The sequence below is a fragment of the Anopheles moucheti genome, chromosome 2 (genome assembly GCF_943734755.1).
Source record: "Anopheles moucheti chromosome 2, idAnoMoucSN_F20_07, whole genome shotgun sequence".
Lineage (NCBI taxonomy): Eukaryota > Metazoa > Arthropoda > Insecta > Diptera > Culicidae > Anopheles > Anopheles moucheti.
Window position 1 is genome coordinate 52,691,362 of NC_069140.1, and position 21,496 is coordinate 52,712,857.

The window sequence follows — 21,496 nt, forward strand, 5'->3', positions numbered from 1 at the left end:
CAAATTGGCGCAAAAACCACCGCAAAATCACTTCGAAATCTACCAATCTAGTACCAGGAGAGCATCCACGGAAGAGGTAGCACCTAGTACAGCAAATTGGCGCGAAAACCACCGCAAAATCGCTTCGACAGCGACCAGTTTAGTACCAGGAGAGTATCCACGGAAGAGGTAGCACCTAGTACAGCAAACTGGCGCGAAAACCACCGCAAAATCGCTTCGAAAGCTACCAGGTTAGTACCAGGAGAGCATCCACGGAAGAGGTAGCACCTAGTACAGCAAATTGGCGCGAAAATCACCGCCAAATCGCTTCGACAGCGACCAGTTTAGTACCAGGAGAGCATCCACGGAAGAGGTAGCACCTAGTACAGCAAATTGGTGCGAAAACCACCGCAAAATCGCTTCGAAAGCTACCAGTTTAGTACCAGGAGAGCATCCACGGAAGAGGTAGCACCTAGTACAGCAAATTGGCGCGAAAACCACCGCAAAATCGCTTCGAATGCTACCAGTTTAGTACCAGGAGAGCATCCACGGAAGAGGTAGCACCTAGTACAGCCAATTGGCGTGAAAACCACCGCAAAATCGCTTCGAAAGCTACCAATTTAGTACCAGGAGAGCATCCACGGAAGAGGTAGCACCTAGTACAGCAAATTGGCGCGAAAACCACCGCAAAATCGCTTCGAAAGCTACCAGTTTAGTACCAGGAGAGCATCCACGGAAAAGGTAGCATCTAGTACAGCAAATTGGCGTGAAAACCACCGCAAAATCGCTTCGAAAGCTACCAGTTTAGTACCAGGAGAGCATCCACGGAAGAGGTAGCACCTAGTACAGCAAATTGGCGCAAAAACCACCGCAAAATCGCTTCGACATCTACCAATCTAGTACCAGGTGAGCATCCACGGAAGAGGTAGCACCTAGTACAGCAAATTGGCGCGAAAACCACCGCCAAATCGCTTCGAAAGCTACCAGTTTAGTACCAGGAGAGCATCCACGGAAGAGGTAGCACCTAGTACAGCAAATTGGCGCGAAAACCACCGCAAAATCGCTTCGAAAGCTACCAGTTTAGTACCAGGTGAGCATCCACGGAAGTGGTAGCACCTAGTACAGCAAATTGGCGCGAAAACCACCGCCAAATCGCTTCGAAAGCTACCAGTTTAGTACCAGGAGAGCATCCACGGAAGAGGTAGCACAGCAAGTTACAAGTACAGCAAGTTGGCGCGATAACCACCGCAAAATCGCTTCGAAAGCTACCAGTTTAGTACCAGGAGAGCATCCACGGAAGAGGTAGCACCTAGTACAGCAAATTGGCGCGAAAATCACCGCCAAATCGCTTCGAAAGCTACCAGTTTAGTACCAGGAGAGCATCCACGGAAGAGGTAGGACCTAGTACAGCAAATTGGCGCGAAAACCACCGCAAAATCGCTTCGACAGCTACCAGTTTAGTACCAGGAGAGCATTCACGGAAGAGGTAGCACCTGGTACAGCAAATTGGCGCAAAAACCACCGCAAAATCGCTTCGAAAGCTACTAGTTTAGTACCAGGAGAGCATCCACGGAAGAGGTAGCACCTAGTACAGCAAATTGGCGCGAAAACCACCGCAAAATCGCTTCGAAAGCTACCAGTTTAGTACCAGGAGAGCATCCACGGAAGAGGTAGCTCCTAGTACAGCAAATTGGCGCGAAAACCACCGCCAAATCGCTTCGAAAGCTACCAGTTTCGTACCAGGAGAGCATCCACGGAAGAGGTAGCACCTAGTACAGCAAATTGGCGCGAAAACCACCGCAAAATCGCTTCGAAAGCTACCAGTTTAGTACCAGGAGAGCATCCACGGAAGAGGTAGCACCTAGTACAGCAAATTGGCGCGAAAACAACCGCAAAATCGCTTCGAAATCTACCAATCTAGTACCAGGTGAGCATCCACGGAAGAGGTAGCACCTAGTACAGCAAATTGGCGCGAAAACCACCGCCAAATCACTTCGAAAGCTACCAGTTTAGTACCAGGAGAGCATCCACGGAAGAGGTAGCACCTAGTACAGCAAATTGGCGTGAAAACCACCGCAAAATCGCTTCGAAAGCTACCAGTTTAGTACCAGGAGAGCATCCACGGAAGAGGTAGCACCTAGTACAGCAAATTGGCGTGAAAACCACCGCAAAATCGCTTCGAAAGCTACCAGTTTAGTACCAGGAGAGCATCCACGGAAGAGGTAGCACCTAGTACAGCAAATTGGCGCGAAAACCACCGCAAAATCGCTTCGAAAGCTACCAGTTTAGTACCAGGAGAGCATCCACGGAAGAGGTAACACCTAGTACAGCAAATTGGCGCGAAAACCACCGCAAAATCGCTTCGTAATCAACCAATCTAGTACCAAGAGAGCATCCACGGAAGAGGTAGCACCTAGTACAGCAAATTGGCGCGAAAACAACCGCAAAATCGCTTCGAAAGCTACCAGTTTAGTACCAGGAGAGCATCCACGGAAAAGGTAGCACCTAGTACAGCAAATTGGCGCGAAAACCACCGCAATATCGCTTCGAAAGCTACCAGTTTAGTACCAGGAGAGCATCCACGGAAGAGGTAGCACCTGGTTCAGCAAATTGGCGCGAAAATCACCGCCAAATCGCTTCGAAAGCTACCAGTTTAGTACCAGGAGAGCATCCACGGAAGAGGTAGCACCTAGTACAGCAAATTGGCGCGAAAACCACCGCCAAATCGCTTCGAAAGCTACCAGTTTAGTACCAGGAGAGAATCCACGGAAGAGGTAGCACCTAGTACAGCAAATTGGCGCGAAAACCACCGCAAAATCGCTTCGAAAGCTACCAGTTTAGTACCAGGAGAGCATCCACGGAAGAGGTAGCACCTAGTACAGCAAATTGGCGCGAAAACCACCGCCAAATCGCTTCGAAAGCTACCAATCTAGTACCAGGAGAGCATCCACGGAAGAGGTAGCACCTAGTACAGCAAATTGGCGCGAAAACCACCGCAAAATCACTTCGAAAGCTACCAGTTTAGTACCAGGAGAGCATCCACGGAAGAGGTAGCACCTAGTTCAGCAAATTGGCGCAAAAACCACCGCAAAATCGCTTCGAAAGCTACCAGTTTAGTACCAGGAGAGCATCCACGGAAGAGGTAGCACCTAGTACAGCAAATTGGCGCGAAAATCACCGCCAAATCGCTTCGAAAGCTACCAGTTTAGTACCAGGAGAGCATCCACGGAAGAGGTAGGACCTAGTACAGCAAATTGGCGCGAAAACCACCGCAAAATCGCTTCGACAGCGACCAGTTTAGTACCAGGAGAGCATTCACGGAAGAGGTAGCACCTGGTACAGCAAATTGGCGCAAAAACCACCGCCAAATCGCTTCGAAAGCTACCAGTTTAGTACCAGGAGAGCATCCACGGAAGAGGTAGCACCTAGTACAGCAAATTGGCGCGAAAACCACCGCAAAATTACTTCGAAAGCTACCAGTTTAGTACCAGGAGAGCATCCACGGAAGAGGTAGCACCTAGTACAGCAAATTGGCGTGAAAACCACCGCAAAATCGCTTCGAAAGCTACCAGTTTAGTACCAGGAGAGCATCCACGGAAGAGGTAGCACCTAGTACAGCAAATTGGCGCGAAAACCACCGCAAAATCGCTTCGAAAGCTACCAGTTTAGTACCAGGAGAGCATCCACGGAAGTGGTAGCATCTAGTACAGCAAATTGGCGTGAAAACCACCGCAAAATCGCTTCGAAAGCTACCAGTTTAGTACCAGGAGAGCATCCACGGAAGAGATAGCACCTAGTACAGCAAATTGGCGCGAAAACCACCGCAAAATCGCTTCGAAAGCTACCAGTTTAGCACCAGGGGAGCATCCACGGAAGAGGTAGCACCTAGTACAGCAATTTGCCGCGAAAACCACCGCCAAATCGCTTCGAAAGCTACCAGTTTAGTACCAGGAGAGCATCCACGGAAGAGGTAGCACCTAGTACAGCAAATTGGCGCGAAAACCACCGCCAAATCGCTTCGAAAGCTACCAGTTTAGCACCAGGAGAGCATCCACGGAAGAGGTAGCACCTAGTACAGCAAATTGGCGCGAAAACCACCGCCAAATCGCTTCGAAAGCTACCAGTTTAGTACCAGGAGAGCATCCACGGAAGAGGTAGCACCTAGTACAGCAAATTGGCGTGAAAACCACCGCAAAATCGCTTCGAAAGCTACCAGTTTAGTACCAGGAGAGCATCCACGGAAGAGGTAGCACCTAGTACAGCAAATTGGCGCGAAAACCACCGCAAAATCGCTTCGAAAGCTACCAGTTTAGTACCAGGAGAGCATCCACGGAAGAGGTAGCACCTAGTACAGCAAATTGGCGCGAAAACCACCGCAAAATCGCTTCGAAAGCTACCAGTTTAGCACCAGGGGAGCATCCACGGAAGAGGTAGCACCTAGTACAGCAAATTGGCGCGAAAACCACCGCCAAATCGCTTCGAAAGCTACCAGTTTAGTACCAGGAGAGCATCCACGGAAAAGGTAGCATCTAGTACAGCAAATTGGCGTGAAAACCACCGCAAAATCGCTTCGAAAGCTACCAGTTTAGTACCAGGAGAGCATCCACGGAAGAGATAGCACCTAGTACAGCAAATTGGCGCGAAAACCACCGCAAAATCACTTCGAAAGCTACCAGTTTAGTACCAGGAGAGCATCCACGGAAGAGGTAGCACCTAGTACAGCAAATTGGCGCGAAAACCACCGCAAAATCGCTTCGAAAGCTAACAGTTTAGCACCAGGAGAGCATCCACGGAAGAGGTAGCACCTAGTACAGCAAATTGGCGCGAAAACCACCGCAAAATCGCTTCGACAGTGACCAGTTTAGTACCAGGAGAGCATCCACGGAAGAGGTAGCACAGCAAGTTACAAGTACAGCAAGTTGGCGCGATAACCACCGCAAAATCGCTTCGAAAGCTACCAGTTTAGTACCAGGAGAGCATCCACGGAAGAGGTAGCACCTAGTACAGCAAATTGGCGCGAAAACCACCGCAAAATCGCTTCGACAGCGACCAGTTTAGTACCAGGAGAGCATCCACGGAAGAGGTAGCACAGCAAGTTACAAGTACAGCAAGTTGGCGCGAAAACCACCGCAAAATCGCTTCGAAAGCTACCAGTTTAGTACCAGGAGAGCATCCACGGAAGAGGTAGCACCTAGTACAGCAAATTGGCGCGAAAACCACCGCAAAATCACTTCGAAAGCTACCAGTTTAGTACCAGGAGAGCATCCACGGAAGAGGTAGCACCTAGTACAGCAAATTGGCGCGAAAACCACCGCAAAATCGCTTCGAAAGCTAACAGTTTAGCACCAGGAGAGCATCCACGGAAGAGGTAGCACCTAGTACAGCAAATTGGCGCGAAAACCACCGCAAAATCGCTTCGACAGTGACCAGTTTAGTACCAGGAGAGCATCCACGGAAGAGGTAGCACAGCAAGTTACAAGTACAGCAAGTTGGCGCGATAACCACCGCAAAATCGCTTCGAAAGCTACCAGTTTAGTACCAGGAGAGCATCCACGGAAGAGGTAGCACCTAGTACAGCAAATTGGCGCGAAAACCACCGCAAAATCGCTTCGACAGCGACCAGTTTAGTACCAGGAGAGCATCCACGGAAGAGGTAGCACAGCAAGTTACAAGTACAGCAAGTTGGCGCGAAAACCACCGCAAAATCGCTTCGAAAGCTACCAGTTTAGTACCAGGAGAGCATCCACGGAAGAGGTAGCACCTAGTACAGCAAATTGGCGCGAAAACCACCGCAAAATCGCTTCGAAAGCTACCAGTTTAGCACCAGGAGAGCATCCACGGAAGAGGTAGCACCTGGTACAGCAAATTGGCGCAAAAACCACCGCAAAATCACTTCGAAATCTACCAATCTAGTACCAGGAGAGCATCCACGGAAGAGGTAGCACCTAGTACAGCAAATTGGCGCGAAAACCACCGCAAAATCGCTTCGACAGCGACCAGTTTAGTACCAGGAGAGCATCCACGGAAGAGGTAGCACCTAGTACAGCAAATTGGCGCGAAAACCACCGCAAAATCGCTTCGAAAGCTACCAGTTTAGCACCAGGAGAGCATCCACGGAAGAGGTAGCACCTGGTACAGCAAATTGGCGCAAAAACCACCGCAAAATCACTTCGAAATCTACCAATCTAGTACCAGGAGAGCATCCACGGAAGAGGTAGCACCTAGTACAGCAAACTGGCGCGAAAACCACCGCAAAATCGCTTCGAAAGCTACCAGTTTAGTACCAGGAGAGCATCCACGGAAGAGGTAGCACCTAGTACAGCAAATTGGCTTGAAAATCACCGCCAAATCGCTTCGACAGCGACCAGTTTAGTACCAGGAGAGCATCCACGGAAGAGGTAGCCCTAGTACAGCAAATTGGCGCGAAAACCACCGCAAAATCGCTTCGAAAGCTACCAGTTTAGTACCAGGAGAGCATCCACGGAAGAGGTAGCACCTAGTACAGCAAATTGGCGCAAAAACCACCGCAAAATCGCTTCGACATCTACCAATCTAGTACCAGGTGAGCATCCACGGAAGAGGTAGCACCTAGTACAGCAAATTGGCGCGAAAACCACCGCCAAATCGCTTCGAAAGCTACCAGTTTAGTACCAGGAGAGCATCCACGGAAGAGGTAGCACCTAGTACAGCAAATTGGCGCGAAAACCACCGCAAAATCGCTTCGAAAGCTACCAGTTTAGTACCAGGTGAGCATCCACGGAAGTGGTAGCACCTAGTACAGCAAATTGGCGCGAAAACCACCGCCAAATCGCTTCGAAAGCTACCAGTTTAGTACCAGGAGAGCATCCACGGAAGAGGTAGCACCTAGTACAGCAAATTGGCGCAAAAACCACCGCAAAATCGCTTCGACATCTACCAATCTAGTACCAGCAGAGCATCCACGGAAGAGGTAGCACCTAGTACAGCAAATTGGCGCGAAAACCACCGCAAAATCACTTCGAAAGCTACCAGTTTAGTACCAGGAGAGAATCCACGGAAGAGGTAGCACCTAGTACAGCAAATTGGTGCGAAAACCACCGCAAAATCGCTTTGACAGCGACCAGTTTAGTACCAGGAGAGCATCCACGGAAGAGGTAGCACCTAGTACAGCAAATTGGCGCGAAAACCACCGCAAAATCACTTCGAAATCTACCAATCTAGTACCAGGAGAGCATCCACGGAAGAGGTAGCATCTAGTACAGCAAATTGGTGCGAAAACCACCGCAAAATCACTTCGAAAGCTACCAGTTTAGTACCAGGAGAGCATCCACGGAAGAGGTAACACCTAGTACAGCAAATTGGCGCGAAAACCACCGCAATATCGCTTCGAAAGCTACCAGTTTAGTACCAGGAGAGCATCCACGGAAGAGGTAGCACCTGGTTCAGCAAATTGGCGCGAAAACCACCGCCAAATCACTTCGAAATCTACCAATCTAGTACCAGGAGAGCATCCACGGAAGAGGTAGCACCTAGTACAGCAAATTGGCGCGAAAACCACCGCAAAATCACTTCGTAATCTACCAATCTAGTACCAGGAGAGCATCCACGGAAGAGGTAGCACCTAGTACAGCAAATTGGTGCGAAAACCACCGCAAAATCGCTTCGACAGCTACCAGTTTAGTACCAGGTGAGCATCCACGGAAGAGGTAGCACCTAGTACAGCAAATTGGCGCGAAAACCACCGCCAAATCGCTTCGAAAGCTACCAGTTTAGTACCAGGAGAGCATCCACGGAAGAGGTAGCACCTAGTACAGCAAATTGGCGCGAAAACCACCGCAAAATCACTTCGAAATCTACCAATCTAGTACCAGGAGAGCATCCACGGAAGAGGTAGCACCTAGTACAGCAAATTGGCGCGAAAACCACCGCCAAATCGCTTCGAAAGCTACCAGTTTAGTACCAGGAGAGCATCCACGGAAGAGGTAGCACCTAGTACAGCAAATTGGCGCGAAAACCACCGCAAAATCACTTCGAAATCTACCAATCTAGTACCAGCAGAGCATCCACGGAAGAGGTAGCACCTAGTACAGCAAATTGGCGCGAAAACCACCGCCAAATCGCTTCGAAATCTACCAATCTAGTACCAGCAGAGCATCCACGGAAGTGGTAGCACCTAGTACAGCAAATTGGCGCGAAAACCACCGCAAAATCACTTCGAAATCTACCAATCTAGTACCAGGTGAGCATCCACGGAAGAGTTAGCACCTAGTACAGCAAATTGGCGCGAAAACCACCGCAAAATCACTTCGAAAGCTACCAGTTTAGTACCAGGAGAGAATCCACGGAAGAGGTAGCACCTAGTACAGCAAATTGGCGTGAAAACCACCGCAAAATCGCTTCAAAAGCTACCAGTTTAGTACCAGGAGAGCATCCACGGAAGAGGTAGCACCTAGTACAGCAAATTGGCGCAAAAACCACCGCAAAATCACTTCGAAATCTACCAATCTAGTACCAGCAGAGCATCCACGGAAGAGGTAGCACCTAGTACAGCAAATTGGCGCGAAAACCACCGCAAAATCACTTCGAAAGCTACCAGTTTAGTACCAGGAGAGAATCCACGGAAGAGGTAGCACCTAGTACAGCAAATTGGCGTGAAAACCACCGCAATATCGCTTCGACAGCGACCAGTTTAGTACCAGGAGAGCATCCACGGAAGAGGTAGCACCTAGTACAGCAAATTGGCGCGAAAACCACCGCAAAATCACTTCGAAATCTACCAATCTAGTACCAGGAGAGCATCCACGGAAGAGGTAGCCCTAGTACAGCAAATTGGCGCGAAAACCACCGCAAAATCACTTCGTAATCTACCAATCTAGTACCAGGAGAGCATCCACGGAAGAGGTAGCACCTAGTACAGCAAATTGGTGCGAAAACCACCGCAAAATCGCTTTGACAGCGACCAGTTTAGTACCAGGAGAGCATCCACGGAAGAGGTAGCACCTAGTACAGCAAATTGGCGCGAAAACCACCGCAAAATCACTTCGAAATCTACCAATCTAGTACCAGGAGAGCATCCACGGAAGAGGTAGCATCTAGTACAGCAAATTGGCGCGAAAACCACCGCCAAATCACTTCGAAAGCTACCAGTTTAGTACCAGGAGAGCATCCACGGAAGAGGTAACACCTAGTACAGCAAATTGGCGCGAAAACCACCGCAATATCGCTTCGAAAGCTACCAGTTTAGTACCAGGAGAGCATCCACGGAAGAGGTAGCACCTGGTTCAGCAAATTGGCGCAAAAACCACCGCAAAATCACTTCGAAATCTACCAATCTAGTACCAGGAGAGCATCCACGGAAGAGGTAGCACCTAGTACAGCAAATTGGCGCGAAAACCACCGCAAAATCACTTCGAAATCTACCAATCTAGTACCAGGAGAGCATCCACGGAAGAGGTAGCACCTAGTACAGCAAATTGGTGCGAAAACCACCGCAAAATCGCTTCGAAAGCTACCAGTTTAGTACCAGGAGAGCATCCACGGAAGAGGTAGCACCTAGTACAGCAAATTGGCGCGAAAACAACCGCAAAATCGCTTCGAAAGCTACCAGTTTAGTACCAGGAGAGCATCCACGGAAGAGGTAGCTCCTAGTACAGCAAATTGGCGCGAAAACCACCGCCAAATCGCTTCGAAAGCTACCAGTTTAGTACCAGGAGAGCATCCACGGAAGAGGTAGCACCTAGTACAGCAAATTGGCGCGAAAACCACCGCAAAATCGCTTCGAAAGCTACCATTTTAGCACCAGGAGAGCATCCACGGAAGAGGTAGCACCTAGTACAGCAAATTGGCGCAAAAACCACCGCAAAATCACTTCGAAATCTACCAATCTAGTACCAGGAGAGCATCCACGGAAGAGGTAGCACTTAGTACAGCAAATTGGCGCGAAAACCACCGCCAAATCGCTTCGAAATCTACCAATCTAGTACCAGCAGAGCATCCACGGAAGAGGTAGCACCTAGTACAGCAAATTGGCGCGAAAACCACCGCCAAATCGCTTCGAAAGCTACCAGTTTAGTACCAGGAGAGCATCCACGGAAGAGGTAGCACCTAGTACAGCAAATTGGCGCGAAAACCACCGCAAAATCGCTTCGAAAGCTACCAGTTTAGTACCAGGAGAGCATCCACGGAAGAGGTAGCACCTGGTACAGCAAATTGGCGCAAAAACCACCGCAAAATCACTTCGAAATCTACCAATCTAGTACCAGGAGAGCATCCACGGAAGAGGTAGCACCTAGTACAGCAAATTGGCGCAAAAACCACCGCAATATCGCTTCGAAAGCTACCAGTTTAGTACCAGGAGAGCATCCACGGAAGAGGTAGCACCTGGTTCAGCAAATTGGCGCAAAAACCACCGCAAAATCACTTCGAAATCTACCAATCTAGTACCAGCAGAGCATCCACGGAAGAGGTAGCACCTAGTACAGCAAATTGGCGCGAAAACCACCGCAAAATCACTTCGAAAGCTACCAGTTTAGTACCAGGAGAGAATCCACGGAAGAGGTAGCACCTAGTACAGCAAATTGGCGTGAAAACCACCGCAAAATCGCTTCGAAAGCTGCCAGTTTAGTACCAGGAGAGCATCCACGGAAGAGGTAGCACCTAGTACAGCAAATTGGCGCGAAAACCACCGCAAAATCGCTTCGAAAGCTACCAATCTAGTACCAGGAGAGCATCCACGGAAGAGGTAGCACCTAGTACAGCAAATTGGCGCGAAAACCACCGCAATATCGCTTCGAAAGCTACCAGTTTAGTACCAGGAGAGCATCCACGGAAGAGGTAGCACCTGGTTCAGCAAATTGGCGCAAAAACCACCGCAAAATCACTTCGAAATCTACCAATCTAGTACCAGCAGAGCATCCACGGAAGAGGTAGCACCTAGTACAGCAAATTGGCGCGAAAACCACGGCAAAATCACTTCGAAAGCTACCAGTTTAGTACCAGGAGAGAATCCACGGAAGAGGTAGCACCTAGTACAGCAAATTGGCGCGAAAACCACCGCAAAATCGCTTCGAAATCTACCAATCTAGTACCAGCAGAGCATCCACGGAAGAGGTAGCACCTAGTACAGCAAATTGGCGCGAAAACCACCGCAAAATCACTTCGAAATCTACCAATCTAGTACCAGGAGAGCATCCACGGAAGAGGTAGCACCTAGTACAGCAAATTGGCGCGAAAACCACCGCAAAATCACTTCGTAATCTACCAATCTAGTACCAGCAGAGCATCCACGGAAGAGGTAGCACCTAGTACAGCAAATTGGTGCGAAAACCACCGCAAAATCGCTTTGACAGCGACCAGTTTAGTACCAGGAGAGCATCCACGGAAGAGGTAGCACCTAGTACAGCAAATTGGCGCGAAAACCACCGCAAAATCGCTTCGACAGCGACCAGTTTAGTACCAGGAGAGCATCCACGGAAGAGGTAGCACCTAGTACAGCAAATTGGCGCGAAAACCACCGCCAAATCACTTCGAAAGCTACCAGTTTAGTACCAGGAGAGAATCCACGGAAGAGGTAGCACCTAGTACAGCAAATTGGCGCGAAAACCACCGCAAAATCACTTCGAAATCTACCAATCTAGTACCAGCAGAGCATCCACGGAAGAGGTAGCACCTAGTACAGCAAATTGGCGCGAAAACCACCGCAAAATCACTTCGAAAGCTACCAGTTTAGTACCAGGAGAGAATCCACGGAAGAGGTAGCACCTAGTACAGCAAATTGGCGTGAAAACCACCGCAATATCGCTTCGACAGCGACCAGTTTAGTACCAGGAGATTATCCACGGAAGAGGTAGCACCTAGTACAGCAAATTGGCGCGAAAACCACCGCAAAATCACTTCGAAATCTACCAATCTAGTACCAGGAGAGCATCCACGGAAGAGGTAGCACCTAGTACAGCAAATTGGCGTGAAAACCACCGCAATATCGCTTCGACAGCGACCAGTTTAGTACCAGGAGAGCATCCACGGAAGAGGTAGCACCTAGTACAGCAAATTGGCGCGAAAACCACCGCAAAATCGCTTCGAAAGCTACCAGTTTAGTACCAGGTGAGCATCCACGGAAGAGGTAGCACCTAGTACAGCAAATTGGCGCGAAAACCACCGCCAAATCGCTTCGAAAGCTACCAGTTTAGCACCAGGAGAGCATCCACGGAAGAGGTAGCACCTAGTACAGCAAATTGGCGCAAAAACCACCGCAAAATCACTTCGAAATCTACCAATATAGTACCAGGAGAGCATCCACGGAAGAGGTAGCACTTAGTACAGCAAATTGGCGCGAAAACCACCGCCAAATCGCTTCGAAATCTACCAATCTAGTACCAGCAGAGCATCCACGGAAGAGGTAGCACCTAGTACAGCAAATTGGCGCGAAAACCACCGCCAAATCGCTTCGAAAGCTACCAGTTTAGTACCAGGAGAGCATCCACGGAAGAGGTAGCACCTAGTACAGCAAATTGGCGCGAAAACCACCGCCAAATCGCTTCGAAAGCTACCAGTTTAGTACCAGGAGAGCATCCACGGAAGAGGTAGCACCTAGTACAGCAAATTGGCGCGAAAACCACCGCCAAATCACTTCGAAAGCTACCAGTTTAGTACCAAGAGAGAATCCACGGAAGAGGTAGCACCTAGTACAGCAAATTGGCGCGAAAACCACCGCAAAATCGCTTCGACAGCGACCAGTTTAGTACCAGGAGAGCATCCACGGAAGAGATAGCACCTAGTACAGCAAATTGGCGCGAAAACCACCGCCAAATCACTTCGAAAGCTACCAGTTTAGTACCAGGAGAGCATCCACGGAAGAGGTAACACCTAGTACAGCAAATTGGCGCGAAAACCACCGCCAAATCACTTCGAAAGCTACCAGTTTAGTACCAGGAGAGCATCCACGGAAGAGGTAACACCTAGTACAGCAAATTGGCGCGAAAACCACCGCGATATCGCTTCGAAAGCTTCCAGTTTAGTACCAGGAGAGCATCCACGGAAGAGGTAGCACCTGGTTCAGCAAATTGGCGCAAAAACCACCGCAAAATCACTTCGAAATCTACCAATCTAGTACCAGGAGAGCATCCACGGAAGAGGTAGCACCTAGTACAGCAAATTGGCGCGAAAACCACCGCAAAATCGCTTCGAAAGCTACCAGTTTAGTACCAGGAGAGTATCCACGGAAGAGGTAGCACCTAGTACAGCAAATTGGCGCGAAAACAACCGCAAAATCGCTTCGAAATCTACCAGTTTAGTACCAGGAGAGCATCCACGGAAGAGGTAGCACCTAGTACAGCAAATTGGCGCGAAAACCACCGCAAAATCACTTCGAAATCTACCAATCTAGTACCAGCAGAGCATCCACGGAAGAGGTAGCACCTAGTACAGCAAATTGGCGCGAAAACCACCGCAAAATCGCTTCGAAAGCTACCAGTTTAGTACCAGGAGAGCATCCACGGAAGAGATAGCACCTAGTACAGCAAATTGGCGCAAAAACCACCGCAAAATCGCTTCGAAAGCTACCAGTTTAGTACCAGGAGAGCATCCACGGAAGAGGTAACACCTAGTACAGCAAATTGGCGCGAAAACCACCGCCAAATGACTTCGAAAGCTACCAGTTTAGTACCAGGAGAGCATCCACGGAAGAGGTAACACCTAGTACAGCAAATTGGCGCGAAAACCACCGCAATATCGCTTCGAAAGCTACCAGTTTAGTACCAGGAGAGCATCCACGGAAGAGGTAGCACCTGGTTCAGCAAATTGGCGCAAAAACCACCGCAAAATCACTTCGAAATCTACCAATCTAGTACCAGGAGAGCATCCACGGAAGAGGTAGCACCTAGTACAGCAAATTGGCGCAAAAACCACCGCAAAATCGCTTCGAAAGCTACCAGTTTAGTACCAGGAGAGCATCCACGGAAGAGGTAGCACCTAGTACAGCAAATTGGCGCGAAAACAACCGCAAAATCGCTTCGAAATCTACCAACCTAGTACCAGGTGAGCATCCACGGAAGAGGTAGCACCTAGTACAGCAAATTGGCGCGAAAACCACCGCAAAATCGCTTCGAAAGCTACCAGTTTAGTACCAGGAGAGCATCCACGGAAGAGGTAGCACCTAGTACAGCAAATTGGCGCGAAAACCACCGCAAAATCGCTTCGAAAGCTACCAGTTTAGTACCAGGAGAGCATCCACGGAAGAGGTAGCACCTAGTACAGCAAATTGGCGCGAAAACAACCGCAAAATCGCTTCGAAATCTACCAATCTAGTACCAGGAGAGCATCCACGGAAGAGGTAGCACCTAGTACAGCAAATTGGCGCGAAAACCACCGCAAAATCGCTTCGACAGCGACCAGTTTAGTACCAGGAGAGCATCCACGGAAGAGGTAGCACCTAGTACAGCAAATTGGCGCGAAAACCACCGCAAAATCGCTTCGAAAGCTACCAATCTAGTACCAGGAGAGCATCCACGGAAGAGGTAGCACCTAGTACAGCAAGTTGGCGCAAAAACCACCGCAAAATCGCTTCAAAAGCTACCAGTTTAGTACCAGGAGAGCATCCACGGAAGAGATAGCACCTAGTACAGCAAATTGGCGCGAAAACCACCGCCAAACCGCTTCAAAAGCTACCATTTTAGTACCAGGAGAGAATCCACGGAAGAGGTAGCACCTAGTACAGCAAATTGGCGCGAAAACCACCGCAAAATCGCTTCGACAGCGACCAGTTTAGTACCAGGAGAGCATCCACGGAAGAGATAGCACCTAGTACAGCAAATTGGCGCGAAAACCACCACCAAATCGCTTCGAAAGCTACCAGTTTAGTACCAGGAGAGCATCCACGGAAGAGGTAGCACCTAGTACAGCAAATTGGCGCGAAAACCACCGCAAAATCGCTTCGAAAGCTACCAGTTAAGTATCAGGAGAGCATCCACGGAAGAGGTAGCACCTAGTACAACAAGTTGACGTAAAAACCACCGCAAAATCACTTCGAAAACTACCAGTTTAGTACCAGGAGAGAATCCACGGAAGAGGTAGCACCTAGTACAGCAAATTGGCTTGAAAACCACCGCCAAATCGCTTCGAAAGCTACCAGTTTAGTACCAGGAGAGCATCCCTGGAAGAGGTAGCACCTAGTATAGCAAATTGGCGCGAAAACCACCGCCAAATCGCTTCGAAAGCTACCAGTTTAGTACCAGGAGAGCATCCCTGGAAGAGGTAGCACCTAGTACAGCAAATTGGCGCGAGAACCACCGCCAAACCGCTTCGAAAGCTACCATTTTAGTACCAGGAGAGAATCCACGGAAGAGGTAGCACCTAGTACAGCAAATTGGCGCGAAAACCACCGCCAAATCGCTTCGAAAGCTACCAGTTTAGTACCAGGAGAGCATCCACGGAAGAGATAGCACCTAGTACAGCAAATTGGCGCGAAAACCACCGCAAAATCGCTTCGAAAGCTACCAGTTTAGTACCAGGAGAGCATCCACGGAAGAGGTAACACCTAGTACAGCAAATTGGCGCAAAAACCACCGCAAAATCGCTTCGAAAGCTACCATTTTAGTACCAGGAGAGCATCCACGGAAGAGGTAGCACCTAGTACAGCAAATTGGCGCGAAAACCACCGCAAAATCGCTTCAAAAGCTACCAGTTTAATACCAGGAGAGCATCCACGGAAGAGGTAGCACCTAGTACAGCAAATTGGCGCGAGAACCACCGCCAAACCGCTTCGAAAGCTACCATTTTAGTACCAGGAGAGCATCCACGGAAGAGATAGCACCTAGTACAGCAAATTGGCGCGAAAACCACCGCAAAATCGCTTCGTAAGCTACCAGTTTAGTACCAGGAGACTATCCACGGAAGAGGTAGCACCTAGTACAGCAAATTGGCGCGAAAACCACCGCAAAATCGCTTCGAAAGCTACCAGTTTAGTACCAGGAGAGCATCCACGGAAGAGGTAACACCTAGTACAGCAAATTGGCGCGAAAACCACCGCAAAATCGCTTCGAAAGCTACCAGTTTAGTACCAGGAGAGCATCCACGGAAGAGGTAGCACCTAGTACAGCAAATTGGCGCGAAAACCACCGCAAAATCGCTTCGACAGCTACCAGTTTAGTACCAGGAGAGCATCCACGGAAGAGGTAGCACCTAGTACAGCAAATTGGCTTGAAAACCACCGCAAAATCGCTTCGAAAGCTACCAGTTTAGTACCAGGAGAACCACGGAAGAGGTAGCACCTAGTATAGCAAATTGGCGCGAAAACCACCGCAAAATCGCTTCGAAAGCTACCAGTTTAGTACCAGGAGAGAATCCACGGAAGAGGTAGCACCTAGTACAGCAAATTGGCGCGAGAACCACCGCCAAACCGCTTCGAAAGCTACCATTTTAGTACCAGGAGAGAATCCACGGAAGAGGTAGCACCTAGTACAGCAAATTGGCTTGAAAACCACCGCCAAATCGCTTCGAAAGCTACCAGTTTAGTACCAGGAGAGCATCCACGGAAGAGATAGCACCTAGTACAGCAAATTGGCGCGAGAACCACCGCCAAACCGCTTCGAAAGCTACCATTTTAGTACCAGGAGAGCATCCACGGAAGAGGTAGCACCTAGTACAGCAAATTGGCGCGAAAACCACCGCAAAATCGCTTCAAAAACTACCAGTTTAGTACCAGGAGAGCATCCACGGAAGAGATAGCACCTAGTACAGCAAATTGGCGCGAGAACCACGCCAAACCGCTTCGAAAGCTACCATTTTAGTACCAGGAGAGAATCCACGGAAGAGATAGCACCTAGTACAGCAAGTTGGCGCGAAAACCACCGCCAAACCGCTTCGAAAGCTACCATTTTAGTACCAGGAGAACATCCACGGAAGAGGTAACACCTAGTACAGCAAATTGGCTTGAAAACCACCGCAAAATCGCTTCGAAAGCTACCAGTTTAGTACCAGGAGACTATCCACGGAAGAGGGTAGCACCTAGTACAGCAAGTTGGCGCAAAAACCACCGCAAAATCGCTTCGAAAGCTACCAGTTTAGTACCAGGAGAGCATCCACGGAAGAGGTAACACCTAGTACAGCAAATTGGCTTGGAAAACCACCGCAAAATCGCTTCGAAAGCTACCAGTTTAGTACCAGGAGACTATCCTCGGACAGAGATAGCACCTAGTACAGCAAATTGGCTTGAAAAACCACCGCAAAATCGCTTCGAAAGCTACCAGTTTAGTACCAGGAGAGCATCCACGGAAGAGGTAGCACCTAGTACAGCAAGTTGGCGCAAAAACCACCGCCAAATCGCTTCGAAAGCTACCAGTTTAGTACCAGGAGAGCATCCACGGAAGAGGTCGCACCTAGTACAGCAAATTGGCGCGAAAACCACCGCAAAATCGCTTCGACAGCTACCAGTTTAGTACCAGGAGAGCATCCACGGAAGAGGTAGCACCTAGTACAGCAAATTGGCGCGAAAACCACCGCCAAATCGCTCCGAAAGCTACCAGTTTAGTACCAGGAGACTATCCACGGAAGAGGTAGCACCTAGTACAGCAAGTTGGCGCAAAAACCACCGCAAAATCGCTTCGAAAGCTACCAGTTTAGTACAGGAGAGCATCCACGGAAGAGGTAGCACCTAGTACAGCAAATTGGCGCGAAAACCACCGCCAAATCGCTTCGACAGCTACCAGTTTAGTACCAGGAGAGCATCCACGGAAGAGGTAGCACCTAGTACAGCAAATTGGCGCGAAAACCACCGCAAAATCGCTTCGACAGCTACCAGTTTAGTACCAGGAGAGCATCCACGGAAGAGGTAGCACCTAGGGCAGCAAGTTGGCGCAAAAACCACCGCAAAATCGCTTCGAAAGCTACCAGTTTAGTACCAGGAGAGCATCCACGGAAGAGGTAGCACCTAGTACAGCAAATTGGCGCGAAAACCACCGCAAAATCGCTTTGAAAAATACCAGTTTAGTACCAGGAGAGCATCCACGGAAGAGGTAGCACCTAGTACAGCAAATTGGCGCGAGAACCACCGCCAAACCGCTTCGAAAGCTACCATTTTAGTACGAGGAGAGAATCCACGGAAGAGGTAGCACCTAGTACAGCAAATTGGCGCGAAAACCACCGCAAAATCGCTTCGAAAGCTACCAGTTTAGTACCAGGAGACTATCCTCGGAAGAGATAGCACCTAGTACAGCAAATTGGCTTGAAAACCACCGCAAAATCGCTTCGAAAGCTACCAGTTTAGTACCAGGAGACTATCCACGGAAGAGGTAGCACCTAGTACAGCAAGTTGGCGCAAAAACCACCGCCAAATCGCTTCGAAAGCTACCAGTTTAGTACCAGGAGAGCATCCACGGAAGAGGTCGCACCTAGTACAGCAAATTGGCGCGAAAACCACCGCAAAATCGCTTCGACAGCTACCAGTTTAGTACCAGGAGAGCATCCACGGAAGAGGTAGCACCTAGTACAGCAAATTGGCTTGAAAACCACCGCCAAATCGCTTCGAAAGCTACCAGTTTAGTACCAGGAGAGCATCCCTGGAAGAGGTAGCACCTAGTATAGCAAATTGGCGCAAAAACCACCGCCAAATCGCTTCGAAAGCTACCAGTTTAGTACCAGGAGAGCATCCCTGGAAGAGGTAGCACCTAGTACAGCAAATTGGCGCGAAAACCACCGCCAAACCGCTTCGAAAGCTACCATTTTAGTACCAGGAGAGAATCCACGGAAGAAGTAGCACCTAGTACAGCAAATTGGCGCGAAAACCACCGCCAAATCGCTTCGAAAGCTACCAGTTTAGTACCAGGAGACTATCCTCGGAAGAGATAGCACCTAGTACAGCAAATTGGCGCGAAAACCACCGCCAAATCGCTTCGAAAGCTACCAGTTTAGTACCAGGAGAGCATCCACGGAAGAGGTAACACCTAGTACAGCAAATTGGCGCAAAAAACACCGCAAAATCGCTTCGAAAGCTACCATTTTAGTACCAGGAGAGCATCCACGGAAGAGGTAGCACCTAGTACAGCAAATTGGCGCGAAAACCACCGCAAAATCGCTTCGACAGCTACCAGTTTAGTACCAGGAGAGCATCCACGGAAGAGGTAGCACCTAGTACAGCAAATTGGCTTGAAAACCACCGCCAAATCGCTTCGAAAGCTACCAGTTTAGTACCAGGAGAGCATCCCTGGAAGAGGTAGCACCTAGTATAGCAAATTGGCGCAAAAACCACCGCCAAATCGCTTCGAAAGCTACCAGTTTAGTACCAGGAGAGCATCCCTGGAAGAGGTAGCACCTAGTACAGCAAATTGGCGCGAAAACCACCGCCAAACCGCTTCGAAAGCTACCATTTTAGTACCAGGAGAGAATCCACGGAAGAAGTAGCACCTAGTACAGCAAATTGGCGCGAAAACCACCGCCAAATCGCTTCGAAAGCTACCAGTTTAGTACCAGGAGACTATCCTCGGAAGAGATAGCACCTAGTACAGCAAATTGGCGCGAAAACCACCGCAAAATCGCTTCGAAAGCTACCAGTTTAGTACCAGGAGAGCATCCACGGAAGAGGTAACACCTAGTACAGCAAATTGGCGCAAAAAACACCGCAAAATCGCTTCGAAAGCTACCATTTTAGTACCAGGAGACTATCCTCGGAAGAGATAGCACCTAGTACAGCAAATTGGCGCGAAAACCACCGCAAAATCGCTTCGAAAGCTACCAGTTTAGTACCAGGAGAGCATCCACGGAAGAGGTAACACCTAGTACAGCAAATTGGCGCAAAAAACACCGCAAAATCGCTTCGAAAGCTACCAGTTTAGTACCAGGAGACTATCCACGGAAGAGGTAGCACCTAGTACAGCAAATTGGCGCGAAAACCACCGCAAAATCGCTTCGAAAGCTACCAGTTTAGTACCAGGAGAGCATCCACGGAAGAGGTAACACCTAGTACAGCAAATTGGCGCAAAAAAACACCGCAAAATCGCTTCGAAAGCTACCATTTTAGTACCAGGAGAGCATCCACGGAAGAGGTAGCACCTAGTACAGCAAATTGGCGCGAAAACCACCGCAAAATCGCTTCGACAGCTACCAGTTTAGTACCAGGAGAGCATCCACGGAAGAGGTAGCACCTAGTACAGCAAATTGGCTTGAAAACCACCGCCAAATCGCTTCGAAAGCTACCAGTTTAGTACCAGGAGAGCATCCCTGGAAGAGGTAGCACCTAGTATAGCAAATTGGCGCAAAAAACCACCGCCAAATCGCTTCGAAAGCTACCAGTTTAGTACCAGGAGAGCATCCCTGGAAGAGGTAGCACCTAGTACAGCAAATTGGCGCGAAAACCACCGCCAAACCGCTTCGAAAGCTACCATTTTAGTACCAGGAGAGAATCCACGGAAGAGGTAGCACCTAGTACAGCAAATTGGCGCGAAAACCACCGCCAAATCGCTTCGAAAGCTACCAGTTTAGTACCAGGAGACTATCCTCGGAAGAGATAGCACCTAGTACAGCAAATTGGGCGCGAAAACCACCGCAAAATCGCTTCGAAAGCTACCAGTTTAGTACCAGGAGAGCATCCACGGAAGAGGTAACACCTAGTACAGCAAATTGGCGCAAAAAACACCGCAAAATCGCTTCGAAAGCTACCATTTTAGTACCAGGAGACTATCCTCGGAAGAGATAGCACCTAGTACAGCAAATTGGCGCGAAAACCACCGCAAAATCGCTTCAGCTACCAGTTTAGTACCAGGAGAGCATCCACGGAAGAGGTAACACCTAGTACAGCAAATTGGCGCAAAAAACACCGCAAAATCGCTTCGAAAGCTACCAGTTTAGTACCAGGAGACTATCCACGGAAGAGGTAGCACCTAGTACAGCAAATTGGCGCGAAAACCACCGCAAAATCGCTTCGAAAGCTACCAGTTTAGTACCAGGAGAGCATCCACGGAAGAGGTAACACCTAGTACAGCAAATTGGCGCAAAAAACACCGCAAAATCGCTTCGAAAGCTACCAGTTTAGTACCAGGAGAGCATCCACGGAAGAGGTAGCACCTAGTACAGCAAATTGGCGCGAAAACCACCGCAAAATCGCTTCGACAGCTACCAGTTTAGTACCAGGAGAGCATCCACGGAAGAGGTAGCACCTAGTACAGCAAGTTGGCGCAAAAAACACCGCAAAATCGCTTCGAAAGCTACCAGTTTAGTACCAGGAGAACCACGGAAGAGGTAGCACCTAGTACAGCAAATTGGCGCGAAAACCACCGCAAAATCGCTTCGAAAGCTACCAGTTTAGTACCAGGAGAGCATCCACGGAAGAGGTAGCACCTAGTACAGCAAATTGGCGCGAGAACCACCGCCAAACCGCTTCGAAAGCTACCATTTTAGTACCAGGAGAGAATCCACGGAAGAGATAGCACCTAGTACAGCAAATTGGCGCGAAAACCACCGCAAAATCGCTTCGAAAGCTACCAGTTTAGTACCAGGAGACTATCCACGGAAGAGGTAGCACCTAGTACAGCAAATTGGCGCGAAAACCACC